The sequence below is a fragment of the Diceros bicornis genome, chromosome 2, assembly GCF_020826845.1.
Source record: "Diceros bicornis minor isolate mBicDic1 chromosome 2, mDicBic1.mat.cur, whole genome shotgun sequence".
NCBI lineage: Eukaryota > Metazoa > Chordata > Mammalia > Perissodactyla > Rhinocerotidae > Diceros > Diceros bicornis.
Genome location: NC_080741.1, coordinates 12,232,405 through 12,259,789, shown reverse-complemented (window position 1 = coordinate 12,259,789; position 27,385 = coordinate 12,232,405). Strand labels below are relative to the sequence as shown.

At 45.8% G+C, this 27,385-nt stretch overlaps 1 protein-coding gene across 7 annotated transcripts in view; it reads left to right on the top strand.

Annotated features, from left to right (window-relative positions):
* The window catches only part of ZBTB38 (zinc finger and BTB domain containing 38), a 75,977-nt gene that overhangs the window by 29,821 nt on the left and 18,771 nt on the right, over positions 1 to 27,385 (top strand). For 2 of the 7 annotated variants that reach the window (XM_058551910.1, XM_058551917.1), the window contains one exon: positions 2,778 to 2,882. The gene's annotated coding sequence lies outside the window, so the exon portion shown is untranslated. Of the gene's footprint in view, positions 1 to 1,285; positions 1,361 to 1,539; positions 1,986 to 2,777; positions 2,883 to 9,265; positions 9,430 to 11,376; positions 12,315 to 15,609; positions 15,641 to 27,385 lie in introns of those variants that run through there. The other 5 variants (XR_009221764.1, XR_009221763.1, XM_058551912.1 and 2 more) reach the window with 5 other exon arrangements.

The following is a 27,385-nucleotide window of genomic DNA, read 5'->3' as shown; positions in this document are numbered from 1 at the left end:
TATATATACAAACACACTGCAGGGTTGTTGTTTTTTTAAGTGGGAAGATGAATCCTTAGTTAATAAATGCAATTTTGTGGAATAGCTCTTTTTAAACATGTGGCCTATGGAGAGAAAATAAAGGGTGCTTGGCCTTGAGGAGGCTGGGAACTGCCAGCTGTGTGCACATGTGTGTGCATGTTGCCCAACCTGCCAGCCTTCAAAACCCTGCCTTGATTTTTAAATTACAATTCTTTAATTTGACTTTAAGTCAATATCGTTTTCCTTGATTATTTAAAATGTTTTACTGGCTTTGTATTGAATATTGGATCTACTTTACTCATCAAAATGACCACATTCTTAAAACATGGTCAGGAACTGGGATGCAGAATTGCAAACTCACTGTATTCCAAGCTAAAAACAGGATATAAGTCAAGCAAAGAACAGACTTTTTGTCCTTTTAAGTTCTAACCTAGAAGTGAATCTTTTCTAAAGAAAATTTAAAATAAGACTCGTACTACCAAAACACAGGAAACATGGATGGTTTTTTAGACAAGCAAACAAAACCTGTCTGTTAGTGCACTAAGGTGTTAGCTCCGCAAGGCGAGTTTGTGGCAGGCCTCAGTAAATGCCTTTTCAGTGAGCAGTCCCTGAATCTTGGAAGAAAGATCCTAGCAGGCAGGCGTGCCCCTTTATTTAAGGTAGAGGAGTGCGTCTTTCACGGGTATTAGCTTTTGTACCATGTTGGGAAAATCGACCTAGGCCTCTCCTGACAGCCATGGGAAAGCGCAGGTGACACCCTATTCCTGAGAATTTGATTAAATTAAAACTGCACTTGACTTTCTCCGAATCCTGCCTCTCAATTGTGCAGGGTTTGGTTGCTGTCTGGGATCTGCATCTGGAACCCAGGGCCCGGTCCGCGGAGCCCGGCCTTGTGCGGATGGTGATGAGGCTCCGTGGCCGTAGACCCCTCACTGGGTTGTCCTCCCTCAGGTTTTGAATTGTGTTCCCCGAAGAGGAGCTGGAGGCCGCTGCCCCTTGGTGGGGTCCGGCCCTGGCGGGCCGTCGTGGGGCCCCCGTCGCACCCGGGGGGGTGTCCGGGCCTGGCGGGCCGTCGTGCGGGCCCCGCCCGGGCCGCCGCTGCCCTCCCGAGGCCTGGTCCTCGGCGCGCGGTGCCCGGCGCCCCGGCCCGCGGGCTGAGGGTCGGGCCGACCTCTTCCCGGGCGGGCCGCGGCCTCTCCCGCGCCGGGGGCGGGCCGGCAGAGCCGAGCCGCGGCGTCCATTTTCTGGGCGGTGCTGCGCGGCGCGGCGGCCGGACTCGCGGGTCGGAAGCGCCATGGACCCCCGGGGAGGCGCGCTCGCGGCGGCGGAGCCCAGCCCTGTAAGTGCCCTTCGCAGGGGCTGCGCGCGGGCCGGGGGGCGAGCGCGGCCGGCCTGACCCCCCCTCCACGGGAGGGAGCCCCGAAACCTGGCCAGGAAACCCTGGCGCAGGCTGTCGGCTCGCCGACGCCGGAGAGGCAGCCCCGCGGGGGCCCCGCGCCCGCAGGTGCCCGGCCCCGGGGAGGGCTGCTCGGCGGCGGCGCCGGGCAGTTTCGCCGCGTCCAGTGGCCCCGCCGCGCGGCCGTGCTGGAGGGCCGGGGCCGGGGGAAATGCGCAGCCGAGGGCCAGGGACGCTGTGGGCTCAGGTCCAGCGGGCTCCGGAACTGCGCTGACAGTCGCACTTCCCCTCCCCCGACTGCGACTCGGACCCCAGTCCTGACCCTGCAAGAGCCTAAGGATTTCCCTGGCTCCACACGAAGCCCCTGGAATTGAATGGGACACGCAAAGGCAGAGCCCTGCCCCCAGGGGTTAGCAATCTCAGCCTCCTACTCCTGCAGTAGTTAGGTCTGCTCTGCTGGTGCAGCACGACCGCCCGCTGTTAGCCACTTCTTTGCAGGGTGTCTAGTAAATCACCTGAGGCTGTAGTCTGTCCGCGGTTCCACTTTATAGCTCCCGTTCTGCTGTAGGTAAGTGACTGGTTCCAGTCTGGACTTTGGCCCTAATTGAATATCCCTTCTAAGGATCCATTCTAGATGACCTGTGTTATGGTGCCTTATACATATTTTAAAAGTTAAGGACTTTTCTCCTGATTATGAAGCTCAACCACTCGGTCAGGTTCTCATGGTTAAAAAACATAGGATTTAGTCCGGGTTTCAGAGAGACTTCTAGTGAGGTACTATATCTAAGTGTAGTGTTTTTCCCAACAAGAGTAGGGACCCATTAGAAGATTGAGAAATCAGTCTAGTGGGTTACTACTGGAATTTTTCTTAAAGATATAGGCTATGTAATGCAATTTTAGAAAAGAATGGAATAGAAAATAGAGTGCATTGCATGTGGTAAGAGTAAGCATTGTTTTGAGACTTTGAGGTTTCAGTTTATATAATGTAATTTTTTAAAACGGTGGGTCACTGTCAAAAAGTTTTTAAAACCCTGAGTTACAGGTTAATAACCCAGGCTTTGGAATCAGTTGAACCTGCGTGTAAGTCCCAGGTCTAACATAAACCAGCTGTATGACCTTGAACAGATTCCGTGACCTCTCAGAGCCTCTTTTTGTGTGGCTGTAAGTGAGGGGATGTCTCCTGCATCCTGGGGGTATTATGAAGACTGTGTGAGGTCACATATGTCAATCACTCTGCTCAGTGCTTGGCTTGTAGTAGGTGTTCAATACACATGCTAATTGCACTTACTGTTGTTGCTGAAACAGCACATCCTGGCAGCTGGTCATGGGACACTGTGCTTTTTCTTTTTCCTTTTTTTAGATCTTGATGTGGAGGCGATGGAGGACTCAGAACCAAGGATTTCCAAGTGATTTCTTCCAAAGCACGAGAAACTAACTCTGTTAAGGCTGGTCTGTTCTAACTGAGGTAACCGGATTTGTGTCTCTCCTTAGTCTACATGAAATAGGAAATGGTTTTTCTGAGGGGCTGAAGGACTCCCAAGGGGCATATGATTTGTGCCAGTGATCTACCAGGTTTGGGGATTACAAAGCGACAATGACATTTAAGGGAACTGTTATGAAGGAGACATGGTGTGTGAGGCCCTGTGATGAAGGGGGAGCTAAGTGAACGGGCTTCAGGACAACTGGCTTCTTACTGCACTGCCGCTGACTGTCATGGGAGCGTCTCTAAGTCTCTTCTAGATCTCTAGCTTCTTCAGGCCGGAAGGACCCACAGTCGCCACTGAGGCCCAGAGCGTTTAAATGGCTCTTCAGGGTGACCAGTGGGCTGGGGTGAAGGCAGGACTGGCACTTGGACCCCAATTGCTCAGTGGTACAACCAGCTTCAGGGCCTGCTGGGGGTGAGCTCCGTGCTGGGCACTGAGGATGCGGACGTGAAGAGTCCGCCCCCAGGTCACTTGTGGTTTGTGCAGACAAGTACTGACAGCCCAGCATACTCAACTTGGCCTTTGAGGCATATACAAAGCCCCGGATGGTGATCGTAACAACTGCCCCTTAACAAGCACTTGTTTGTGTGTGTGCATGCAAGGCAGTATGCTAAGGGCTTTAAGTGCTGTATTTTTATTTAGTCCTCACAACACCTTTATGAGGTTAGGAAGAATAGATGTGAAGGATTCAAATGTGAAAATGCGGGCAGGTCATGGAGGGCTTTGCATCTCATATGACATTTATGGTGCACATTCTGTATGCTGAACACGATGCCGGGACCACAAAGTTCAAGGAGCTTGCAACCTAAACTCCAAAGAGGCGTAGTTGGAGGGGCAATGCCTGCCGTTCACCCCTCCTTCCCCTGCATCTCCAGCAGTCAGACTGGGAGCTGTCACAGGAAGAGACCTAAGTAGCTGCCATATCACAGTTCTTGCCCCTCAGTGCAATTTTTCTTTTTTTTCAAATTTAACATACACTTGCATCCATCCATGAAAACTTATACTTTTCACTTTATAAGCACCGGTAAGGCCTTCTCTGAGTTCATTCACTTCTTTGTTCATTCAGCAGGTGTTTATTGAGCTCCTGTGGGCACTGGATATTCAAGACCAAACATATTCCTCTGTTTTCACAATCGTGGTAATCGTGCTCAGTCTCTTAGCAAGGAATTATTGTTCAACTGTTGGAGATTTTCTGTTGTTCACATGCTAGAATATCAGTCTCCAAGAATATCAATCTCCAAGGATGTTGGAGATTGACCCGTACATAGGACTCCAACTGGATATATAGGAAAATCTTTTTTAAAATCTTGAAATCTTCAGAAAGGAATTTCTTACTTCTCTTTTAAGTTTTGATTTTGCCGTGACTGTCACCTGCTTACAGAGGCCTTTTGTTTGTACATTTCATCTATAGGCAGAGAAAAAAAGCAATTGGGCAAAGGGACCTTCTCTGACTCGAAATGTTCTCCTCTTTTAGCTTTGTGGGCCCCACAGGACTCGGAGTGTTGGAAAGTAAAGCAAGTAAAGAGATGCTTTAGTTTACAAGGTGCAGAGTTAGGGGTAGCTCCAATAATTGCCTTAAACAACAGAAATCAGATTGTAAGTCTTGAAGCTACTTGTAATAAACTTAAGCTCCAAATAGAACAAATGAGATGTTGAATGTGAATGTGCTTTGCAAACTTTTAGGAGTTCTGTAAATGTTTTACAGCAAATGTTGTGTACCTTCTAGGAGTATGACACTGTGCTAGAGAGAATGGAGAATTCTGCAGCAAAAGGATCTGGTCCTTTTCCTCTCAGACCCCTTTTGTAGGTGAGGAAATAAAATATGCAGAAATAACCATGTGGTAAATGTCAAAAAAAGATATTTTCTAATTTGAGGAGGAAGAAGTCCCTTTATCCCTAGGAGTCGAGGGACTCTTTCTTGAGAAAAAGCATTTAAGCAAGTCCTTGAAGGATGTGGAGTTTGCATCAAAGAGATGAGGAGGAGACATTTGAGGAAGGAGGAGGAGCAGGAGAACAAGGAGGCATGGACCATAGTCGGGGAAAAGTAGTGAGTCCAATTGAGTTAGAACTGGGCTCTACAGGCTTCGGGGGAAATAAAACTAGAGAACAATCAGTGCCGAATGATAATAGTCGTGAATGCCAAGCTGGGAAATTTGAATGTTTTAACCAATAGGAGTCACTGAAGAGATTTGAACAGGGGAGTGTCCTGGCTGTGTATCAGGAGCATACTCATGTGGGTAGCTCAGGGGGGATGGAGAGGAAAGGCAGGGCAGAAACCAGAGACAGGGAGACCTGTTAGAAGGCTGCCACAGTCCACCAAGGAAAAGGGGGGTGAAGGCCTGAAATGGGTGATAGCAGTGAAATGGGAAATGAACAGATGCAAAGGAAAGAACTGACACAACCTGACATCTCAGAGAGAAGGAGCAGCTAAAGCTGACGTTGGCCTTTCCAGAGTGGTGGTACCCATGAAGGAAACTTGAAAGGAGGTATGAGGGGCTGCCGTTTAGAGGTGCTGAGCTTGAGGTGTTGAAGTATGACGTCCCCCAGACAGGTCAGGGCTTTGCACTCCAGAGGAAGGCCAGGACTGGTTTGGGAGTCATTGGGATATAAGAAAAAGTCAACAAGTAGGAGAAGAGATTTTCCAGAGAGAAAATATAGGGAGGCAAAGGTTGAGGATGGAGCCTTATGAGAAAAGAAAGAAGGACTTAGAGAGGACCCAGAGAGAAGTCTGGCAAGAGAGCAAGGAAGAACCACAAGAGAACATGACTCCAGAAGCCTGCAGAAGGAGGTTTCCCGGTGGAGGGAGCTTGGAGTGTTAGACGCTGGAGGGGGAGGGGTGAGGCCCAGGAAGGCCTTTGGGTTGACAAGCGCTAGATCACACTTTTGTCGTCATTTTCCTTTGTAAGGTACTATGACTTGCAGAATGAATATTAAGTGGTTTTATTTGCAGAAATTTGTAGTTTGCACAAATCTAGAATCACTGTTAAGTTTGACCCTAGCAAACCCCAAAATACACTTCTCATTACTAAAATTCAGACTGTTAAATGAGGTTTTGATAGTCATACGCTTAATTCTCTTGTCAGCAGACCGACCAAAGTGTATCCGTTGATAGAAAGTTCTTTAAAAACTACATTTCTGTGGATGCAAAGTTTTCTAAAAGTAATTTAATTTTACTTTGCCTTTTACCATACGGCTGTTGTATGATGTGAGAGAGAGAGAGAGAGAGAGTGAGTGTGTGTGTGTGTGTGTGTGTGTGTATGTGTATGTGTGTTTTCATGGGCATATGAGCTTAGTGCAATGGAATGAGAAGACTGGGGTCAGATAAATCTAGTTTCACAACCTAGCTGGGCGATTTTCCAGGCTTGTGACTTCAGAAAAGTTGCTCTCTCTCTAAGCCCAACTTTTTCCATCCATAACTCAAATAGGATTATTTTGAAGATTGAGTAATATATAATTTGATCAGGATCTATACCATAGTAGGCAATTGATAAATGTTGATTCTCTTCGCCTTACAACCTTGTATAGATATGTAAATTTCTACATAATGTGCGTCTATACACAAAGCCTTATCTTTATGACTCATTCTAATGTGTTAATTTTATCATGGAAGGAGCATACCTCCCACTATTGCTGATCTATGTGATAGTTCAAATGACTTGCAATTTAGTATAGATAAGAATCCATCTGGGGAATTTATTAAAATGTAGGTTCCCAAGCCCCTGGCACAGAGATTTTAATTTAGTAAATTTGGGGTGGGGCCCCTGAGAATCTTCATTTTAAACAAGCAGTGACTGCTGTGATGAAGATTAACAAATGCCAATTTCTAGGAAGCAGAGGAAGGGGTAAATGTGAGACTTGATATGCTGATTTCAGTCAGTTTCTATTAGAGACATGTCTATGCTCAAAAATTTTATATTTGTATCATTAATGTTTATAGATTGTATTTGTAATAAGATAAAAACAACTGGACCCCAGATAGTCAAGAAGTGGTGGTATTGTCGCACCCGACCCCATCATGTGCAGTATATCCACAGCAGTACTGGGCAACTCACAGCCCCCAGATCAGCTTCTTTTCCTGTGGAGTAAGTGGTGACATTCTGTCCCTATGCCCAGAGTTTGCAAAACCAGTGTAACTTTAAATGGTATTGCCAATAACATATTTAATGGCAGCAACATTGCATGGTCATGCCATTAAAATATTTTGATGCATTTATCTATCTGACTCTGTGTCTTCTGGTTGATAAATATCTGTGTCATTATATCTTATTTCCCTCTTTCTCTGCATCTTGGAATCATATAATGTTTAGGCTAACTCATATTGTTCTTCTATCCCAGCCTCATTTTATAGATGAGAAAATAGTGTATCCTTTTTTTCCTCCTAGTCCTAGCTCTCTTCTTTCCTTATTCACAAGAAAGGATTGAGACGTATATACGTGTTTGGTGTTTAAGCAATATCTGGAGAATTATTATAAAACATATTTGACTTGTGTATCTTGAATTGCACTCTACATTCCCTGTATGTAATTTAAAAATCAGATGACTTTAATGGGAATATATTTATTAAAACTATACTGAGTCATTTCATAACGTTGTTGGCATTCTGTCGATGGTTTGCTTCTTTTGGAGGAAGATGCTGATGGCCTGGAGCCTTGTGTAGAAAAAGGGTTTCTCTGTCTACACCCATAGCCCCTGAGGGGAGAAGACGGAGCTGACTTTCATGGAGTCAATTCTATACCTTCTGTGCATTATCTCAGCCATCTTACTAGAACCTCAAAATGACCTGGTGTGGTAGAAATTGAGGCAAAAAGGCTCAGTAATGTGGCCGGTGTTGTGGAGATGAGATGTTCACACCTTGGGGTCTTATCTGACTCTGAAGTCCAGCCTCTTCTCTCCACACCCACGTTGTTTCCCCAGCCATGTATTGAGAGTATGAAATAGATCATTGTTTCTGATTTTGGCTTAGAGACTTAGAGACCCTCATCCCTGATATTACTGTAAACTCAGAATTTTTGACAGGAAGCAAATGGAGCAGAGGTAACGTGCAAACTTGAATTTGTTCAACAAATATCAGCTATGTGCCAGGTACCAGATCAGGACCCCTCCCTCTCTCCCTCACCTACCCTTATCTACCAGCTGTGTGCTGCTGCAAGCTTTGCTTTCAGAGGGAAAACACCAATGGGTTTCTGCTCTGATAAGATCGATCGTTTTGTGTTTTGCTATAGCTGTCACTGTCCCTGTGCCAGGCTAAATGTTCCCAGGGTCGCTGTGCCAGTTTGAAAGTTTAAAACACTTGCTTGGGGGATTGCCCAGAGGTGCTCTGTAAGTGTGTGGGGCCCTGAGGAAGTCTGCCAGGGGACAAGGGAAAGAGCCCAGAGCCCTGCAGAGGGAGGTGGGGGGAGGTAAAAAGACCACGGTGTGAGAGGCCAGGCAGGAGGCCTTGGACTTGTCCCCCGTGACCCACTGTGCAGCCGTGGGAAAGAAAGGCACCTAACTTTGCTGGCTTGGTTTCTTCACCTGTGACCAGAGAAGGTCCGGCTCAGTGATCGCTAAGGTTCCTTCCACCTCTAATGTGTGGTGATGCTGCTTCCTCTCCAGCAGAAATGCAGAGGTGCTGAGACCAGCAGGTGGTGAACTCCATGTCCGAGGTCTTCCGGGGGCCCCTCCGACTGTCCTCGTAGATATCCTGGGACTAGCCAGACTTCGGGTTCTGCCACTCCCCATATGCTTTTGAGGAAAGTGTGTGAATTTAAGGGTAGGAGAGAGTGTCTGCTTTGGAGGAAGTGAGGATTCTTACTGACTGGGACTCAATCACAAGGTGACAAAATGGAAGGTAGGGAATTATGGTTTTCAAATTTTACTGCTAGAAAGAACCTTAGAAATAAACTAGCCCAACCTCTTCACATTCCAGATAAGGAAACAGGAGTCTAGGGAAGTCATAGGACTTGCTCAGGTCACACAGCTAGTGGCAAGCTGGGAACAGAACCCAATGTCCTACACCTGGTCCAGTCCGCTCTCTGCAGAAACAGGTGGGTCTTGTCCAAAGGAGGGTTTTCAGGAGAGCAGGAGATGGCAGTCAGCAAGCAAAGCTTACCGAGGGGCTGGGACTGCTGTATTGGAGAGAGGACCAGAGTGTCTGCTGGGCTCCTAGCAGGCACACAGTAGGACACCATGATGCAGGCTTCCGGAGTCTGCTGATGCACTTGGATTCTTGTCAGTTAGGGAAGTCAAGACAATTTCTTTTTAAACTGGGAGATGCAGAGGGCTGTTTCCTATTTTTTAAGGCATTTTTCCTCTCGTTTTAAAATGAGAATTACTAAGCTATACGTACAGTAATAATTTTGAGAGGAATTAAACATTTTCTCAGGGAGTATGAAGAGGAGGACCCAGCTTGCACACCCCGTTTTGCTGGCCACTGCAACACGTGTGTTCATCCCAGGGCGCATTTCCACGAGAAATCCAGTGGCTGTTTACATCCTAGACGGGCATCCTGGGCTGGTTCAGCACCCATGAAGGCCGGCTTTGTGCCAGGTGAGGCAGATAGGAGCTGTCACTTCCTGCTCTGTGAGTTGGGTATTGTTTCTAGGCCCCGTTTTGTTTGTGTTATTTTTCCTGTTCATGTGTTAGAACAACTTCTGATTATTTGTAGAGTTGATTACAATTGATAATAAGACCACCAATTCAGTAAAAACAAAGCTGAACTTATTATCTTACCAGGCAAGGGAGCCCTGTGTTCAGAATCACAGTCTTCCCATTCTAGGCATTTTGCTTGCATTTTCGTGTAAGCATGGAGATTTCTGGTTGGCCCTAATAGAGCATTGATTCCCTTCTAGACTAAAGTGCAGATTTCCTTTTTTTTAAAACCCACTCGACATTCTGGTCTGTCCCTGCTTAAACCGATTTATTCTGGTCTTGTAGTTCCTGACACGAACTCAAAGAGCAAGGTTTCCCAAGGTCGCGGCGCTGTCTTGGATGCTCATGGGGGGAGGCAGTTCACTGTCTTACAGTTGCCAGGGTCGTACTGTTTCCTGGGTGCCCCCTGCGGAACCCTACCTTCTGCTGTGTGTCCGCCCTTCCCTTGGACTAATGTGGGTTCCATCTTCTCTTTACAATGGGAGGAGGTGGGAGGGCCAATTTGAGGAAGCAGAAGGCACTAGGATAGACAGAAAAAGCGATGACGTGGCAGTGAAGTGAAGCCCCGAGTGGGGTTTTACTCAGACGTTAGAGAACGGGCCTACCCGAGTACTGTGCTAAATAGGGTAAAAGAAAAAAAAAAACCTGACCTTTAAAATTTTTCCTGTCAAGGTCTAGCAATTCTGGAGTTTCTTTAGCCGCTGTACACTGTAAGTTGACTTTTTGCACAGAAGCGCCGTAAATTACCTGGGAAAACATTCTTTCCTAAATGAATATACATTACAAAGTGAATTTCTTACCCTGTTCTGTTGTGTATTTAATATTCTTACTTTTTGTTTTTGACATTTCAGGATATCACTCAGGAGCTTTTTGCCACGTTTGAAGGATCTATTTTAAGACTTTCTTTTCTATTTAATGATATGAGTTTCTGATAAGATGATTTGCGCTTTTCTCTGTTTTAGGAAATAACTTTTTGAGGTCTTTTTTTCTTCTTTTATGAAGTTTAAATGGGAGTCTTGCCTCTAATCGTAGCAGCTTCCTTACGTTAAAAATGACCTATTTCCCCCCCCCGGGGTCCCTTTGCTCAGGGAAGATATAAAAGTCGGGTGATTAGTCATTGTGGCGTTCAGCAAACAAATACTTTGGAGGCCATGATTTATGTTACTGATCGGAAAAAAGGGTTATATCTGTCTCTAGACAATTACTCTTGTGAAAGGTAAGTGCCCTGTATTCCCAGAAGGTGCCTTGAGTGTCTTGTTTGTTGTGTTCAGGTTTCTAAACCCCGGTGGCCATTTTCTGCGAGCTTGGATCCCTGTGTGAACCCCTCCCACTGTGGAGTCTGTGAGCGTTTGTTTGCTAAAATGAAAGCACAAGTAGAAACTCGAGCTGTTCTACAGAACAGCCTGTTCTTTAGATTTTTTTAGATCAGTATATTTAAAGCATAATTTTTCTAAACAGCCTATTGTGGGTTTTTATTTGCAGTGGGTTTGGGTTTGTTTTGGGAATTTTACTTTTTTTAATGTAGACAACTTATTTATTGATGTAATCGCTCCCTGTTTTCCGTGCCCCCAGATAATTTCACTTGAAAACAGGTGAGCAGGGGAACTATTTGGATACCTGACTACTGCCAGAAACCTTCATTCAGTTTTAATTAAAATTTTTTGGGGGGTGAAATTGGCAGAAGCTAACAGGAACTGAGTTCCTTTAACATTCTTCCTGCCCCCTGCCCAACAATTTTCCCCAGTCGATTTCTTTTGTCTCAACTATTGTGCGTTCACTTGCGTGACTGGCAAGAGTTTTTGTAGCATTTCCATAGTAGAAAAGCTCTTGTGCCTCTAATTCTAGGTCAGACCTACCAGTGGGCTTGCTTGACAGCTCTGCCAGTCACCTGCATCTCCTGAACCCTAGGAAGAGCTGGTCATTTCACAATGCTGTGCTGCTCAGAGATCTGTGCTGCCATGCCTGGCCTCCCTCCAGAGATTGCAGCGTTGCCAGCAGTGGCTTCAAACTGGAAAAATGGGAGGTGGAAGAGAAATGATGGAAAACATGGCAGGAGGAATTATGGAAAACAGGGGAGAAGGGAATATGTGTGCAAGGAAAGTATGTACGTGGACTCAAATAAATATCTGAGAGCCCAGGTCCGTAAAAATGATCTCTGTATGTTGGCATTTTGTGTCTGGAACCAGGTGGGAAACCACTGGGAATATGGGCTGTCTGCTGACAGTGGGGAGGAGGTGCGGCCGAACAAGGCAAGAGCATCAGCAGCTTTCCTCCATGAGGTCCCCACCAGCACAAGAGACATTTAGACTGCTCTCCAGACCAAAAGGATCAGCTCTGGCCCCTCATCTCACCTCAAGTCTCTAGAGCAGAATTTTCTCTCGAGCATGGTCTTGGGTTGACCACCATTGTTCCATTGAGTAGTTCTTGACGATTCCTGGAGGACACTTGTGATCTTGGTGGATATGCTTTATTGTGTTGACCCCGTTGTTTGAAGCCCTGACTCCCAGGTAGTCCAGGCTCCATTTCTGTGATCTAATTTTTGGAATTATTATTTGTGTGATGCAATGATGGAGCGTGATATCAATGCAAAATACTCTGACCCAGTCAGGAGCTACTGGTAAAGGCCTATGCATTCTCAGCAATTATGGCTTCCCTCATTACATCACCTGCTGATGATGAATGTGGAACTCTCTTTTAAAAGGGAGAGGTGGGAGCCTCTGAGAGTATGAATCTGGATTTTGTGGAGTGCTGACTAGGAGTTGAATATCACCTCCTTCTTAAAACTTGAGCAGACCCTATTATTAAGGTGATTTTTGAGGCAAAGTGAAGAATTTGATAAATGCCCCCTAGGATTTATATATTAAGAAATTTTCCACATGGGAATGAACAAACTGGAGGGATCCTGAAGAAATATTATGTGACCCAAATATATTCCATGTTAAGGCTTCTCATCACCTATCCTTGGTGAAGATGGAATACTTTGGTAGTTTTGAAAGCCTGAATACTGATAGCTCACCATTTAAATTTTAGGAGGACAATGAATCATTCTACAGAAATTGAAATGTTACAGGCAGAATAAAACTTTTAGATGACTTATACTTATGCTATTATAGATTAGGGTCTAAAATTCAGATACATACAGAGGCAGAAAGGTAATGTGAACGTCCATTGTGGGCTGGGTATAAGAAAATAGAGTGTGGAACACTGGAGGGCATTAAAATTTTTTAAAATACTGTAAGGTCAAATGAAACAGGTCTGCAGGCTGAATTCAGCCTATGGACCACTACTTTGCATGCCACTTATAGAGCTACACCGTCTGACTCAATCCCCCAGTCTAGGTTTCCTCAGTGGCAGCCCGCCCAGTCTTTTCCTGCAGAGCATTGGGCTTGCAGCTCTTCAAGACCCAACCCAAGGAAAAGTCATGGCATTGAACCTTCTCCATGTCACAGAAAATAAAGGAGCCACTTTGGATATAAGCTATGTCCATCTCATTCAGGCAAAGTGATTTGTCAGTCGAGTCAGTCCCAGAACACAGCATGTACTTGTGAGGACATCTGGAGAGGCATCAGACAGAGCCGCCTTAATTAAGCTGCCCACTGCTCGGTGTGCCCATCTCAGGATGGAACAGGAAGAACCTACGAAAGGAAGCCCCTCCTTATCCGGGCATGTCACTCCCAAGGCAGCCAAATGGAGCCAGCCTCCTTTGGCTAACCTGGATCGCATCACACCATGGAATGACAGCAAAGGACAGCAGGCATATCTTGATATACCTGGTCTGTGTTATTGACCTGCTCGGCCCAAGGATGCTTTCTGAAATACCAAGCAGTTAGCAACTTCCTAACTAGTCTTAGACTGGGACAATGTGAGAATTGTCCTCTCTCTCTCTGTTGACACTTGATTGACCTTCTGCACATCCTGGAATTTATAATACCTTCCCTTTTTTCTAGACATCTTTTAACCACTCCCATTTTCCTCATCTCTTTTGGTGCTAAATGAGTCATAATGTCTGTAAAGCACTTAACACAGGGCCTGGCATGTAGAAGGTGCTCAGTAAATATTAGCTTTTGTTGTCATTGGCAACATCATCATCACCGTTACAACTGTTATCATTTCACCAGCAGGTAAGGAAACTTGGTTTCTTTAGACCTTAAACTCAGTTGTGTGCCTCAGCCATTCTCCACCTTGGCATAAATGAAGATGGACCACACATACATGACCCACTGTACAGGTCAGAAAACGCGCTGATGAAGCCCCCCAGCTGACTCTTGCACGTTAGTGTTTAGGGAGCACTGCTGTAGATGCTGAGGCAAAGCGCAGAGACAGATTTGCAGAGAGACTGGTCCTTGCAGATTGGCTTTGGGACAGTCTTAGGGGTTGGGGGGTGTGCCTCTACGTTATACTGTAGGGATGTACAAAGGGGTGGTTTTTTATTTATTTATTTATTTGAGGAAGATGGGCCCTGAGCTAATATCTTTTGCCAATCTTCCTCTTTTTCTTTTTTCTCCCCAAAGCCCCAGTACATAGTTGTATATCCTAGCTGTAGGTCCTTCTAGGTCTTCTATGTGGAACGCCACCTCAGCATGGCTTGATGAGTGGTGAGTAGGTCTGTGCCCAGGATCCAAACCAGCGGACCCTGGGCTGCCAAAGCGGAACACGTGAACTTAACCACTACGCCACCGGGCTGGCCCCAATGGAGTGGTTTTGACCACACTAAGAATCTGATTCTGAAGGCTATTGTTCCCTGGCTGTGACTTTAACCTCAACACAGCGCCTCGTTCCTTTCCACCCTCCCCACCCCCCACTGACCTTCTGGCCATGCAAACCATGTTGCCAAGAAGGGAAATTCCTATGTTAGAGGACAGAAAACTTTGGGTGTCAGGGAACCGGCACAAATAATTACAATGTAGGACTTTAATGGTGGAACATGTATCAATGTAAAAATGAGGAGTGATCCACTCTCAGTGAAGATTTGGGGACCCTGGTGGGCGATGAGAAGGGAGTGTGGCTGAACCTTCTTTACTGTTGGTGACCAAGAGTACTGCCTGCTCCTAAGGAAACATTTCGAAAGACAGAAATAACCAATCCCATGCTGCCATGGTGACTTGTTGTCTGGGCTGGAAGCTCCTAGGGTGGTGAGGAGAAAATGGCCACCATATCTTAGAGATGAAATCCTAGCTTCATATCAAATTAATTTAATGTAGAGAGTGAATTAATTAAAAGTGTTTTCAGCTCTTCGAACCTCTCACCTGTATTTTGCGAGTACCATGGCCTAGTATTTTGTTAATTGGTTGTGGTGACTTTTTCCATTCTGTATAGTACTTTCAGATGGCCTTGTGCCCTGGACACTTGGTGGCCTGGGTTCCTTGGCAGCGCAAGACTGGGAAGTGTAGCTGTGGATCTTAGTCATCACTGAAACTGTTCTCTCCCTCCTTTTCTTCTCCGCCCCCCCGCCAGGGAAGAGTTTCCCTGAGCTAACAACTGTTGCCAATCTTCCTCTTTTTGTATGTGAGCTGCCACCACAGCACGGCCACTGACAGATGAGTGGTGTAGGTCCATACCCAGGAACCAAACCTGGGCCGCCAAAGCAGAGAACACCGAACTTAACCACTAGGCCACCGGGGCTGGCCCTCTCTCTCCCTCTTTTCTTCCTCCTCTTCCTGCCACTGTCAGGGAACTTAGCTTGGAGTTCCCAGTCCCCTCTCCTATTCATCCAGATGAGTTATTGCCATGTGCTATGTAGTGGGTTGAATGGTGGCCCCCCCAAAAGATATGTCCACATCCCCAAAGCTGTGAATGTGACCTTATTTGGAAAAAAGGTCTTTGCAGATGTAAGTTTTTTAAGGATCTTGAGATGAGTTCATCCTGGATTATCAGGTGGGCCCTAAATCCAATGACAGGTGTCCTTTTAGGAGACACAGAGGAGAAACATACAAAGATGGGAAGGCCATGTGAAGATGAAGGCAGAGATTGGAGTTATGCAGCCACAAGCCAAGGAACGCCTGGAACCACCAGAAGCTGGAAGAGGCAAGGAAGGATTCTCCCCCTAGAGCCTTCAGAGTGAGCACAGCCCTGCCAACACCTTGATTTTGGACTTCTGGCCTCCAGAATTGTGAGAGAATACATTTCTGTTGTTTTAAGTCACCAAGTTTGTGGTATAGGTTCCCCCCACTATCCAAAAGTAGAGTGTGCTTGTGAAACCTTTCATAAGCAGAAATGGCATAAAACGAAGCAATTACCATTAATTTATATGGGAAAAATTTGTGAGCATTCCCAGACCCAAATAACCTACCAAATCATACCAAATAACACATAAAACCTAAAATAACCCTATCATATAGCAAAAGCAGGAATGATATGATAAATACACAGCCCATATAGAGTAGAAGTAATGTGTGCACAGTGTAGCATCACTTACCTGAATCGGGAAGACAGCACACAGGAAGGCCAAGAGGTGGTGGTGCTGATGATGGGGTGTCAGGCTGAGTTGTGGGATTTGGGGGTGTTGGAAGGTACAGCAGACTGGGGTGGAGGAGAGAGAGGAAGAGGGTCATCTATGAACATCTCATTGTTGTCTGAATCCATCAGGGTAGGCAAGTCACTAACGTCTACACCTTCTATGTCTGCCTGCCTCGATGTTGGAGGTCGAGGTCATCGTCTACTGTGGCTGATGTGGCGGGCTTGAAATATAGCACTGTGCTTGACTGCTTAGCCTCTCTAATGGCTCGCTGCAAAACAAATGCTGAACCCTATTTTCGCTTTTCCCCTTTTTTTGTAAAAGTGAAAATCCTCTTTGGATTTCTTTTGGATAGTGAGAACCAGTACTAATGTAGGTCTTTTGTAAAAGCAAAGTGGCGTAAAGCGAACTTTCAGATAGCGGGGGAAACCTGTAATGTGTTCTGCAGCGTTAGGAAACTGACACAGTGTCCAACCTAGCCTTGATTCAGAATCGCCTGGAACTTGTTAAAAATCTGTTCCTGGGACCTTACCCCTAGTATTCTAAGTCAGTCAGTCTGGGGTAGCACCAAGGAACTAAATGTTTAAGAAGGGCCTCCAGGTGATTCTGACACATCCCATTACCTCCTCAGTATTGATACTTCTCAGGCTCCTTCCTCCCTCAGTATTGGACTCCTCAGGCTCCTTCCCTCTCAGTATTGGTACTTCTCAGGCTCCTTCCTCCCTCAGTATTGGACTCCTCAGGCTCCTTGCCCCCTCAGTATTGGACTCCTCAGGCTCCTTCCCTCTCAGTATTGGTACTTCTCAGGCTCCTTCCTCCCTCAGTATTGGAATCCTCAGGCTCCTTGCCCCCTCAGTATTGGACTCCTCAGGCTCCTTCCCTCTCAATATTGGTACTCCTCAGGCTCCTTGCCCCCTCAGTATTGGACTCCTCAGGCTCCTTCCCCCTCAGTATTGGTACTCCTTAGGCTCCTTCCCCTTAAGTATTGGTACTCCTCAGGCTTCTTCCCCCTCAGTATTGGTACTCCTCAGGCTCCTTCCCCTTAAGTATTGGTACTCCTTAGGCTCCTTCTGCGTAAGTATTGGTACTCCTCAGGCTCCTTCCCCCTCACTATTGGTACTCCTTAGGCTCCTCCCCCCTCAGTATTGGTACTCCTCAGGCTCCTTTCCCCCTCAGTATTGGTACTCCTCAGGCTCCTTCCCCTTAAGTATTGGTACTCCTCAGGCTCCTTCTCCCTCGGTATTGGTACTCCTCAGGCTCCTTCCCCCCTCCGTATTGGACTCCTCAGGCTCCTTCCCTCTCAGTATTGGTACTCCTCAGGCTCCTTCCCCCCTCCGTATTGGACTCCTCAGGCTCCTTCCCTTCTTAGTATTGGTACTCTTCAGGCTCCTTCCCTTCTCAGTATTGGTACTCCTCAGGCTCCTTCCCCCTCAGTATTGGTACTCCTCAGGCTCCTTCCCCCTCAGTATTGGTACTCCTCAGACTCCTCCCCCCTCAGTATTGGTACTCCTCACTCTCCTTCTTTGGCCTTATTTGTTTTCATCCAGTTTGCTTTCCTTGGGCAATATCCACGCTCATGTTTGCAGTCACCTCCTATGTATCAGCGCACTGCACATCTGAATCTTCACCACAGCTTCCTTTCAGCGGCAAAGTCCATTTTGGATGCCTGTTGACTGAGAACGCCACCTGCATTTTCCACATGCTCCTCAGAGGGGGCACAGACTTCATTGTCCTCCTCCAAAACCAGCTCTTTGATCTGGTTCTCACCTGTTTATGGCATATCTGGGCAATGGAACTGGTGTGTCAAACTTCTTTCTTCCCCCTCTCTCTCCTCTAATTTCCTGTTAGTTTATTTGTGCATCCAAATAGCTTTCAAATCTTTCTACTCCTTTCATCCCCACGTGTCTCCTTACCTTCTTTCCAGACCCCTACCAGACATCCTTCTCACCTAACTGTTCCCAGAATGACCTGTCTGCAAACTGTCAAATGATTCCTGCTTAAACTGCTCTCAGCCTGACCTGTCTGCAAATTTGTCAAATGATTTCTGCATAAAACCTTTTAAATGACTCACGATTGTCCAGGCTGCACATTAGAATTACGTGGAGAGCTTTTTAAAAATTCCCAATACCCAGCATCCACCCAAGACCAAATAAATCAGAATCTCGAGTTGAAGCCTGAGTGTTGGTGTTTTTTCAAGTTCCCATAGATGATTCCAGTATGCAGTTAAGGTTTTGACTAAAGGATAAAGTCCAAACTCATTGTGACATTTGAAACTCTTCATGACTGGGTCCCTGCCAGTCTCTCCCTCTCCCATCAGGCCCTGCCCACGCCCTGTGCAGCACCCCCCACCTCTTTGCTGATCCCCAAATGTGTCATTCTATTTCACGCCTCCTTGCCTTTGCTTAGCCCTCTGCCTAGAATAGAATGCCTTTTTCCCCTCTTAGATTCCAAAGAAATGGTCTCCGTCTTCCCAGATTCAGCTCTACCTCTCCTCCTCTGCCTCCTTCTCCAAACTCGTTTAAGGCTGCCTCCCCCAGAGCCCTGGGCACACTCCTTAGAGCCCTTCGGTCATCACGGAGGAGCTGTTGGTCTGCATGTCTGTCTCCTCCATTGGACTGTGGGCTCCAGGAGGTTGCTGAATGAGGGAAGAAATAAAGGATTAAAGAAGGCCAAGGGGGTGAAATAGTTTTTCTGCTTCTCTGAATTATTAGACCCATTCTGCCTTACATCTCATCAGACACTTGTTAAGAAAACGAAACTCAACTCCGTTTTAATGAATGTATTGAGATTTTAGTAGTAAGTGGTATGTAATACATTAATTGAACACTCACCAGCTGAGGTCTCTGTGGTCATTGCCTCATTTAACTGTCACAGTAATCATCTCAGGTCTCGTTCCCATTTTACAGAATGAATTAAACAGAATGCTGTGCGATCAGGTAATAGAAGATGGCAGAGAATACTAAGTAAAATGCCTAGATGATCACCTGGTCAGCAGTGTGTTAATGGTGTGTAGGCTGATCAAGAAAAATTGGTTTTGTTGGTAAAAATAGCTAATGATATGTAGTTTTTGAATGGCAAATACACATTTGATACTGAATTTGGTATAAAGCAAACAACCATAAAACATATCAATTGAAAGATGAGATGGTGTTTTATATTTACTAACATTGGGAATCACATGCACATAGTCTTCCTTTTAAGTATGCTGGAAGGAGTTTTAAATCCAAAGTCACAAGATCGGAGTTAAAAACCCAACCTTACCAATTACAGGCTATGTGGTGTTGGGATTTTGGCTTAATTTTTCTGAGCCTCAGTGCCTCCATCTTTGAAGTGGAAATATTATTTCACAGCCCGCAGGGGTGTTGTGAGAAAGAAAATGAGATGGCGTGTATGAAAATGACTTGTAAATGGTACCAGGCTAAACAGGAATAGGCCGGGTGTTCTTGTCTTTGTTCTGTGTTTGGGCCCAGAAAGTTGGCCTTTGGGAAGAGTCCTGAAGGAGAAGGTAGTGTTCTCCTGGGTAAGGGGGTATGGGCGCTGAAACAATTGCAGGCTGTCTGAATTCCCTGATAGGGCAGGGTACGAGGATGCTGGGATATGAGCCTCAGAAAAGCAAATGGCATCAGCTAGTTAGGGAGGATGAGGGAATGAGAAGAATGGTTAGAAAATTAGAGTCTTGCTGTACTTATTGAAACAATGGAGCTGAGAGAATATAACTGGTCAGGGTTTTGTGTTGGGTCACCTGTCACCAAGGACCAGCCCAGGGACCACAGATCAGCTCCAGGGAGCTTGACATCTTGTTCTTTTACTCTTAGGCTCTTTCATTCCCAGCAGCGCTGAAGTTTTCTGGATCTCAATGCAAGAGTTCATTTACCCTGAGGTTTCAGTGCTCTGATTCCAAATGTGTTAATGTCTTCACACGGCCACAGCTGCTTCTCACAGGGGCACTTCCTGATAGTGTGGATGCAGCCTCCTTCCTCTTTAGAGATGATACAAGGCTTTGTCTTTTTTATTCTAATAGATTGAAAAATATTTTCAAAGTCATCCTTGGTATAACAGTCCTGATCTCAAAATATGATCCAAGTGGGTGAGAAGAATGGTCACATTCTGCCACTCTCTGGAGGTGAACATAAAAAACAGACCCCATCCTAAACTTACCTGAAAGGTTCTGGAGCAGGAATCAGTGTAATATGTTTAAAAAATCAGTAGATATATTTTAAGGTAGAATTGACAGTCTAAAATATTTCAACAGACTGGAGGTCATGGACCAAATGACACGATTAAATTTAACCAAAATAAATAAGTGAAATTTTGAGTTTCGGTTAAAAAATTCAGCCCTGGAAGTTTGGAAGCCAGGGAGGGAGAAGAAAACAAGGGAAGAAAGGAGAACTCCGTGCCAAAAAATGTCTGTGCATTATAAACAAAATCAGTTCCCAGGCACTTACTATTTGCTGTGCACTTGCTGAGTGCTCATATGCTCTCCCTTAGTCCTCCCAGCACATCCTGGGCTGGGTGTTATTTGCTCCATTTAACAGATGAGGAGACTGAGGCTGAGGGAGCTCAAGTACTCTCTAAGGTCATGCTGTTAGTAAGCAGGTCCCAGCATCTGCCCTTTGAGGAGAATGGTATATTGTAAGGTGTGTGGAACCGGAGGTCCAGCAACCGCTTTTGGTCACACCATGGGATCTTAGGCGAGTCATTTGACTTCTCTGTGCCTCAATTTTCTCATATCTAAAATGAGAGAGTTGGACTAAATAAAGTTCCTTTTGTGTATAAAACTCTCTTTGCAGGGAAATAGCTGAGGAATTGGAGAGATTGAGCCCAGGAAAGGCATATGCAGAGTAAACCTTCAAAGGCCCGTCATGAGGCAGGGTTACAGTTGGGGGCCCTCGACTGCGCCTCTACAGAGGAAATTCCCGCACTGGGTGGAATGGTCCCCACCCGATTTGAAGAATCTCTTGAATCCGTTTTTGGCAAATTAACAATGAGTGAGAGTAATGCTCTCTTTGCTTTTTGTTATGTAAAACACCCAGTGTCTGTTTATTGTGGAGCGACACTTCCTCATCTGCCCGTTTTGAGAAAGGTTTGGGAGACTGGATTCCCAACTAGTCAAGAGCGTTTCTGTGTGTGGACTCAGCACCATCTTGTGGACATGGCACCGTGGGCTGGGAATGGGTTGTGGTCATCAAGTGTAAAATCAAAACACATCCCTGAAAAAGCTGCTGCCAGAGAAAGGCTCTGTCTAAGGGGTCACGTTTTTAAGAGGGGCTCCCTACTCCCAGAGCTAGGAATTGCCTTGGGGAATTTCCCTTTGTGACTCCAGCCCTCTTATGAAGCCTGTGACACCTGGAAGAGCAGAAGAGCGGAGTGAGCAGCTCAGTGACACAGTAAGAGCCAGCCCTTCCCAGGGGTGGTGGTGAAGCACCCAGGTTCTGTCTTCTAGGGAGGGATCCCCAGTCTCCTCCCCTCTGGCCGCCCTCGCCCTGTATCCTGCATCAGGCCCACCTCTCCTGGTCCAGGACACCCCGCTGCCCTGCCTCCTCTCCTTATTGCTGGTATTGATTGCCACTCAGAGCATAACTTGCCTTATTGTGCTCAAAGGCCCCCTTCCCAGCGAGGTAAGGATGAAAAGGAATGAAGTGTGAAGGGAACAGAGCACTCGGGTTGTAAATGCTCTGCCTTCTCCTACCCTGTCACCTAACACTGGGGAGGCTGGCCACCTCGATGTTTTTTCTGTTTGTGTGTGTGAAGAAACTGGGTAATAATCTAATCTGGGGCTAAGATGACAGTCAGAGGGCAGTCTTGCTCAGTGCTCAGTTTACCCAGCCTGGAAAGAGCAACCTGTGGACCTAGAGAAGCCACTCGAGGGTTAGACGCTCTCTCTGGTTGTTCAGAACCCCAGCCTCTTCTCGTTCATTCTTCACAGTAGGGCTGCGGGGGGCCATATCTTTAATGGGCATACAGGGCTCCCCAAAACAATAGAGTCCCTAATTTTGTGTCTGTTAATACACAGTTATTGGCTTTATCATATTACATTTTGATGCATGTACCTGTTCTTTAAAAGTAAATGTTTGTTCTTTCAATCATATTACCATACCTATATTAACATATTCTTCCAAGCCCCTACTATATGAATTCTTACTGTATTACCACAGTCCCTTATTTTGCTAATATTTGCTTTTGCACTTACCTTCCCTGAGTATTTTTTAGTGTACTTACCTTCCTGTGGGTTCAGCCTGGCTCCCAACTGTCCAGCTGTCAGAGCTCATCTTGCCCAGGCTCCCTGGAAGCCCTGAAAGCCTGAGACTCTCCAGTCCACTCATCTCCCCACTTCAGCTTCAGGGAAATCCCCACTCACAACATGACCCCTGCTTCCAACACCCTTTCAACCAACGAGCATTAAATTGGTTGCTATTATCATAATGAGATGGGCTAAAGAAAAGAGTTGTAGGTATTATTTTGTTTTCTGGAATTTTCTTGGAAAATTAGAGTGAAAAAGAGCAGTAGAATGAGACACTACATTTTATCTGCATTGTCTCATCTAATCCTATTAAGAACTAAGTTGCACTGTTATATCCATTTTATAGATTAAAAAAGAAAGATCTAGAGATGTTAACTAACTTGTCCAAGTTCATACAGCTAGTGAGTAGCAGCACTGGAATTTGAACCCCGGGGCGTGTAAGCGAAGGCCTATCCCCTCTGAGGATAAAGGTAACTATACAGGAGGAGAGAGGATGGCCCAGCAGAACAGGACAAGGAAAGCTTGGAACTATTGACCACATCTGACAGTTGTCAAAAATGTTAACCGAAGACTTCAATGGAAGCTTGAACCAAAATCCAAAATAAACACATAAACGTGCTAAACCCCAAACTGAACCCAAATTTTTAATATTTATTTTTTACTGAACAAACCACAACCTAATGAATTCATTAAACTGAGACATAAAATAAAAAAAATTCTAAAATCAAAAAACCAAAACATCAAAGTATTCTCTAAAATAAATCATAGCCACACTGACATGTTATTAGGTTCCTGGTTTAAAGTAAGAGAGAGGAGGTCCCAAGCATTTCCTCCAGAGTTCCCCTTGATGTGAGGGGAAGGAGCAAATCTGGGCGGCCAGGAGTGTGTGAACAGATCGGAGAGGTTATGAAGCAGGGCACAGGGGAGGCTTTCTTATGAAGGTCACAGAATGTCACTGTCAGAAACAGGCGCGTAACCCAGTAAATGGACAGTACCCTCACTGTGTTTTATATAGCCAAATATGAGTGACCTTCTGACTTGGGGCGCAAGTACACATAATGGAAATGTGTAAGTGGTTTGTTTAAGTATTTGTCTTAAACATTATTTTGGTCTCCTTCCTATGAAGCTTTTTACCAGAATTGCGCATAAATAGCCAACTTGAATGATTTCTATTTAAATTCTTAGTGCCTTTTTCCGTGTGCCTAGAAGAAATGCTAACAAAAGAAGGTGCAACTAAAGAAAGAAAAGAAAATCATTTAGATGATACTTATAACTAAATGCCCACATGTGAGCGGAGGCTCAGATGTAGCTACTGTCTGCCTTAGGGGAGAAGGGTTAGTTAATGAGGCCTGTGGGGTGTACGCGCTGTGAGCCCTGGGCACACGGTGAAACCTTGAAACATTTGTCTCTGCCACAGAGGAATTCACATTCCCTGTATTTGGGGCCTGGGGCCAAGGCTTGGTAATACTTGCTCCTACTGACAGTTGTGACTAATAATAATTAATTGGTAATAGTAATACTAATAATAGCTAATGTTTATTAAGCTTGGTTTTGTGCCAGACAACTATACCAGGCACTTTATAGGTGTTATCATTTAATCCTCAGGTTAACCCTGGTAGATTCTAGTATTAACTCCGTTTTGCTTATGAAGAAGCTGAGGTGCAAAGAGTTTAAGCAACTTGCCCAAGGTCACAGCCAGAATGTGACAGAGCTAGGTCCACTGACACCAAAGTTCAGGCTCTTAGCCACTGGGCCAGACTGGACGTGGTCTGCCTTATCCTAAGTTACCCTTAGTTAGAGCCCTGTTTCGTCAATGGACGAATACAGTGCTTTGGGGTCTCGCAGCTCTCCTAGCTCAGCAGCTTAATCTCCCCACTATGCCCCCTTCTTGTGGTAGCCCCTGTGTGACACTCAGTAACTGGTGGGTGGTAGGCATTAGATAAATATTACCTTGAAATGGAAGTGGATCAAAATCAAAATGATAATATTTATGAGTGCCGTATATTACTTTGAAGTTTACATTTTTTTACAAAAATAATTACAAGTAGAATGTTATGGAAAATTTTGAATTTCCCTTAAATGTTCACTCCAGGGCCACCTGATGGTCCATATGGCATCTTTGTGCATATGAGAGAAATGGCCCCCTTCTGGCAGGGGGATGCAGCCTTCTCCAGGGTATGTACCTGGCAAAGCAGAGCATGGCATGACCTGTCTTACCCCCACAGCATACCACAGGGCGTGACCTGTCCACCTGCTCAAGTCCAGGCTCTGTTTGCCAAGCACCCACACACACTGGTGGGTAGGTTGGGGTCATGAGCATATGAGCCTTTCATACCAAGAAATGTGGAAAGGCTAAGTTCTTTATTTCTTGGTGCTCCTGAACCTGAAATGGTGGGTGTGGTTTTGGGTCATACTCCCTGGGTCTGAATCCCAGCTCTGCCATGCTCTGGCTAAATGACTTGGGTCGAGTTAGCCTAGCTCAATGAGCCTCTCTGAGTCTCAGTTTTCTCATTTGCAAAATGAAGTTGCTGTGAGGCTTAATCAGGAGGGTGTATATGGAGTGTGTAGAATGGTGCTGGGCACACGGACGTGCTTGTTCGGTGTTAGGGACACAGCACGTGGCTGGCATATTTAGGTGAACATCCTCCTGCCAAATGAATAAGTCACATTGGGGACATTGACGCAATTGTGGTGGGATGTTAATGTCACCCTAAAGCAACCCTCCGGAAGGCTGCCCAGAGGGGCTCGGACACAAGCAGGAGACACAGTGACCTGCTCTTCATAGTGTGGTCAGAAGTCACGGGTCAGTTCGTGTGCACTACAGAACTCAGTAATTTTCAGCAGGATGCAAAAAGCATGCCTGCCCAGACTCAGTTCCCAAGACTGACTCAGTGTCAGTGGTGTCCCCTGGTTCATGTTCTTTTTGAGGTTGCACAGGTGAGTCCGATGTGCAGCTCTGCTGAGAACCCCCCTTATGAACACACATTACAGTGCACTTTTCATCTTACTGTTGGCTGCCTGATGGGGGAAGAGGACTGCGTGTGCTCCTGAAGTGGGTCACATATCCGTGCACCAGGAAGCACAAGTGTCCACAGCTCTGTGACCCAGAAGAAGGCCACAGGCCCGGCCGTGCTTCTCTCAGCCCAGAACCTTCTCCAGATTAGCTCCTCTTGAGAGGGGACTGAGTGAGGGAGCAGACATCGGGAGGAAATGAAAAGTGATTACAGAGAGTGGAGACCTCTGAGAGCTTGAGGGAGACAGCATGCAGAAACGAAGCCCTTTACAAACACCCAGCACCAGGGCCTGTGCTACACCCACGTGTTCACAGCTTTCAATTTTTAGTATTTTTTTTAAAAAGTTAATTTTTAAAAGTTTGTGGCCAGTTCAGTGCAAGCACTCAGGAGACAAAGGCCAGATGCCTGGGATTTAAACTGCTAAACAAGAAGATTCAACTGGGTCCGTTTTAAAGATCTTATTGGCTTTATTCAGTGGTGTGTGAATCGGGCAGCATCCTGTTGAGCAGATAGAAAGGAGCTCCAAAGAGCTGTACGAGGCAGGGGATTTTAGAGGCGGGGGAGCAGAAGAAGGAGGTTATATCAGGCAAAAAGGCCGGTTGGGTATTGCAATGTGCCTTTCCTTATAGGGGAGGGCAGGGGTCTACCTGCCTAGTGGTGATCAGTTGTTTCCTGATTGACTGGTTTAAGATTCGGTTTCTGGGAACGCCAAAGCTGGAACTAAGTTTCGGTTTTGTGCTGCGGGGCTTTAGCATAAGCAACTCCATTCTAGGCCTGTTGTCTTTAACACAACAAAGCATAGCAGTAGAGCTTGAAATATTGCTGTTTTCCTTCCTTAGAGCCAAGTGATTTTTCGAGTAAGTGATCTTTCAGTGTTTCAAAGCTGTGTTCCTGTGTTTTAACTTGTCTGAGCAATATCAACTTTGAGGGCAGTGGACGGCCCTGGCTTGTCTTATCCAGCTCAGCTTTAGGCCAGTGGTGTTGATTTGCTGGGGTTTTTTTTGTTTTTTTTTTCTTCCTTTTACTGTATCAGAACAGCCTTCTTGACTTTTTTATGTTCAATAAATGTATTTCCCTCTTTTAGCAGAGGTGACAAGTAGCAGGGCAGTTTGCATTGACCTAATGCTGGATCCAGAAAGCTTGGTAACAGTGCCAGGTGTGGTGGGCTCTTGAAAGCTTAGTGTTCGGGTGCTTTTGTTTTTGCATTTATTTAATAAAGGTTTTTTAGCACCTGTTATGTTGTGCTAAGTGCAGTGCTGGCAGCTAGGGAGACTGTGGTAAACAGGCTAAGCCCTCACAGAATTTATACTCTGTGGTAAAGGCACACATTTGTCAGATAATACTTAGTTATAATCATAATAAGCACTATGAAAGAAAAGTATGCTGAGGATACATAACAGATGAACCTAATTGAGGGGGAGGGGATTGTTGGATGGAGATCAGGGTAGGCTGCTGCCTGGGCTAGAAGGGCATTTTAGGCTGCAGAAGCAGCATGTGCAAAGGCCCTGAGATGGGAAGATTCTAGGCATAGTCAAGAAACAGAAAGAAGGCTGGTGTGGGTTAGAGTGGCAGGAAATGAGGACAAATCACAGAGGACTTTATAAGCCTTGGTAAAGATACTGGAATTCGGACTTAGGGTTTTAACGAGCCTTGCTGACCATGTCTCAGCTCAGCATTGGTGGGAGACTCTTCTCTCTGTTGTTGAGAAGGCTCGTACCCAGAGTTGGCCCCACCCTGGAGATTCTCTTCCCCTAGCGCTCCCCCGAGGCTTCATACCCACTGTTGCAGTATGAGCCTCCTGATCCCTGAGACTGCACCATCCCCAGGCCTGTAATGAGAGGATAAACCTAAATACTCGTGCAGGGGGAGGGGAGACAAATGAAAACTCATCTTCCTGATGCATTCGCTTCAGATTAGCAAATCCTGGCTGTGCAAATCCTCAGCCTTCATCTCCTGATTGCTTGGACTGAATTGGCAGGAAAATTTTAAAAATCAATTTTTTTAACACTAAAAGTTTTAAGTTGGCAACATGTGGGTGTAGTCTCAAGGCTTTGGTATTGGGTGTTGAGCAAATTCTGGGCTGCGGGGCAGACACTCCGACTGACCATGGGTTCAGGTGGCACCGTGAAAATGCCCACTGTGCCA